Genomic DNA, 3,799 nt, shown 5'->3' on the forward strand with positions numbered 1-3,799 from the left:
CGCTGTTAACATGTTAACATTTTAGTATATTTCCTTTAACATCATAACACACACACGCATAGATAGAGCCACACCCACAGACACACACATATGTCATGAAATTTTGTGGTTAAGAATGTATATATTTTCTTCTTTTTTCACCTAACACTATATTTTGAGCATTTTCTCATATCATTAAAAATTCTTAAAAACATCATTTTCAAGTTTCAAAACAATAACAGAATTTTCTCAGTCATTAACATCATTGTACATAAATCTTTGTGTTTCTGATTATTTATATTTTTCTATTTATTTCCCGTTTTGCCGATCAATTGATTGGTTAAAACACATGAACTATTTTTTAAAGAAATACTTAGTGAATTTATTCAAATGAAGAAAGCTTAAACGATACAGAACTGAAAATAGAGATCTATGTACAATAAAAATTGAATATAAATTAGCCAACTTCACAGACATTTCCAGTTAGAACCATACAAATACATAGTCATCCTTTTCTTTTACATAGAGATAACACATACATACATGACATCATGATTCTGGCCAAAAAAAAAAAAAAAACAGAGATACTAAAAATATTCTGAACTTTTAAAAATTCTACGGAATAAATTTCAACGACAACCTTCTTCATGAATGTAGACCCCTGATTTAATCCCACAATTTTATCATTCCAGAAGCATGGTTGGCTTTAATGTTTTTAGACAGATATTAGTATGATAACACATTGCCTCGTTAATAATTAAGACTTTTTCATACATGGTATCTCAGTGTGGATGAAAAATTTTTAATATTGATTATTTGCATGATATTTTAAACTTCAAAATCTTTTCAACATAAGAAAATAGCTGCACACATTTAAGTGTTTTCTTATGAAACACAACTGGAAAGAAGTAAAAGATGATTGGTCTTTGTGGTTCCTAGTAATAAACCCTGTTGTATTTTTTCATGTAGTATATGTTGCATTCTTATGCAATATGCAGGACTGCATTAAGAGCCAGCAGTTCTTAGACAATGTTACCAAATAACCTTGTAAATCTAAATGCAGCAGAGGCAACAATCTTCGTGGGGTACTTTCAGCTCATGGAAGTTGAAGCTATTCCTTTCAGATCTTTTTCCACCTCAAGGTGAAACAGACTGTTAGGATTTCATTAGTGGTTTCATTATGTGGCTTTTTAAAAGATAAAAATGGTTTTGATTTCTTTCACAGTTCAACATTCTCAGTGGAGACATTTTTTTTCTGGAAATCATGTAGCCAGGGACATTTTACAATGTGTTTTCCTGTGTTATTTTAAATAACAAAATGCTTTTTTTTTGTGGATGAAATCTCTCACTGCAATTGTAACAAATGAGCCTCGACATCTTTAGCGCTCTTATCGCTATGTCCTGGAACCAAAGCAAGATGATTTTCCTGTTCCCACAATCCACTTAATTGTTGTTTTAAATCTGCATATATCCTCCATTTGTAATTTCTGTTTTGGATGATAGTTCTGACTATCACCTTTATGATGTCTGAAGACACTTTCAACCGATTATTACATGTTCTTCCAATTTGCTTCTAAGCAGTGACTTTGCTAGAGGCGACACGAGTCTGCAGAGCAGCCGGGTGAGACGCGTTGTGTTTCTTCCTGTAAACTCCTGACGAGCACAAGAAAGCAACACCAAGATCTCCTATCGTTACCAACAAGTGACAAGTTCACCTATACTTCTCATTCTTCAGAGAGTTAAAGCTACATTCAGTCTCAAATTCCTGCTGAGCAAAACTTGTGCCGTTGTCTCATGGTCCTGAGAAAACTCAAGGAAAAAGCCCACTGTATTTGGATGATGGGCTTCCTGTCTGGGAAGAACCACTGGAGTTAACCAAATCTGTTCCACTGTCACGGCATAGCTGTTAGGCAGGCAGCCAGCACAAGCCAGTTTGCTATCTTTATTTGCCGTGTCACAGGCTCCACTTCTAGGGGACTGATTTTTTCTGTAACAAGGAGTTCGAAAAGGCTGATGAACTTTCTTTCTGCTATGGATTGCCATATGTAGTTTATGTGGCATTTCGCAGCATGTTCAGCTGTTCTATTTATGTAAGTAGCCAATCGTGTTAGAGATCTTGAATCTCCTTAACGTTCTTATAAGTGAAATTAGAGATCTTTTTTCTAGGAATAGCAATAGAGTGATCCTCAATATTGTTACAAAAGTTCTGCCTTCTAACATTGTGGGTTTGGATGCCATAATCTCTCAAATACTGGCACCTCAGCCCAGCCTTGGTGCTGACCAGAGGCACCCGGCAGCCTAGAGCATCTCTCTGCCAGGTCCCACAGGACGCCAGCGCACCTCCTCCTGGGATGGCTCCCCACGTGGGTGCCCCGCTCAGCTGGCTCTGCCCTTCTCAGGTCAAGAAGGACCTGAGGGAGGGAGAAGAGCTAAAGCACATGAACTTTTATAAGGCAGTTTTGCCAATTTCCTGACCAGATAAGTTACACCAATTTACCTTCTATCAGCAGAGGCTAAAAGGAAAGATTTGGGAAGCTTTGTAACTTCCTCATGCCTGTAATTCTTATTGGCTGTTTGCAATTAACAATAAAACCCACATAAAGACAGGGTCTGTGAAGATTCTCGGGGAGCCACAAAGGGGACTTTGAGAAGTTGGTCCTAGCTCCCAAGCTGTGGAAAGTAATAGCCGGAAATTACATAGATGATAAAAACTTTAATAGTCCCAAGGGATAGAAAAAAGGCGGTGAGGGGTATGGCGGTACCTCTTGGGGGTGTATTTTCAGTCCTGAACTACAGAGGAGGAGTGTCAAGTGGAGGAGACCTCTATGTCTTAAAAAAAACTAGCTCTCAACAACCTTGAGCTCATTCCCAACAAAGCATAGAAAGGAGGTGATCATCCAGGCTTTGTGGACCATCGATTTTCCATCAAGCCATGAACCAGCTTTCACTGAGCACCCGTGAAATGCCCAGCACTGGGGCTGGGCCCTGCGGGGTTGCAGATGAAGTGGAAGCCGTAGACCTGCCTGTGAGGAACGTGTGCTCTTGGTGGGGAGGCTAGACCAGCATGCCCAGGAAAATACCCCCGTTTACACAGGACCGTGGGGAAGCGAGTCTCAGACTGTGCACTGGGTGCAAGATGGTGCGTCGGGAGTCCTGAGGACAGAAGAGGGATCTGCGGGATGTGGACTTCGGTGAGGAGGTGAGGCGCGAGCTTGGAGATCCCAGGGTGGCCACCTTCCATCCTTGGATCTGGGGAGCGTGAAGGGCTCATCCTCTGAGAGGAGGAAAAGCATCACCAGTCACCAGTCTGGGTCCCCCGCTGCTCCCAGCAGCCGCCTGCTCCACAGATCAATGCTCAAGGGCCACAGGTGAAGAAGGGTGAGGAAAGACGGGAACAAACAGCTCGAGTCGAGGTGGGAAACACAGCCCCGGCTCTCCCACCAGGCCGAGTTTGGTGGCAGGCCCTTGGCTGCAAAAGTGGATCTTCAGGTTGACTTGCCTCTAGGGGAAGGGGGATGCTTCCAAGTACATTTTCTGAGAGTCCCTAGAATCAGACAAAAACCCAAAACCCAGCTCTGTTGCAAGGGTCTGTCAACATCCTCATGGTTGACATCTAAAGTGCTGGCATATTTACCATTGAATCACCATCCCACCCCTCTGAGCAAAAAAGCCGATTTCCGCCACTTGAGGAGAAGTAGCAGTGACCTCTCTTTGGGACTGATGATAACTCGCTCCTTATAAGGAGCAGACCAACCAAAAGCCGCACGCTCATGGCGCAGCAATGTGCGCCTCTGTGTGTTCTTCCTAACGTCACCTGGCG

The 3,799-nt window shown here is 42.1% G+C and overlaps 1 pseudogene; it reads right to left on the reverse strand.

Moving 5' to 3' along the window:
- Positions 1 to 1,324: 1,324 nt before the first annotated feature.
- Positions 1,325 to 3,220, reverse strand: LOC124229837 (KATNB1-like protein 1; annotated as a pseudogene).
- Between the last annotated feature and the right edge of the window lie 579 nt (positions 3,221 to 3,799).

The sequence above is a fragment of the Equus quagga genome, chromosome 18, assembly GCF_021613505.1.
Source record: "Equus quagga isolate Etosha38 chromosome 18, UCLA_HA_Equagga_1.0, whole genome shotgun sequence".
Taxonomy (NCBI): domain Eukaryota; kingdom Metazoa; phylum Chordata; class Mammalia; order Perissodactyla; family Equidae; genus Equus; species Equus quagga.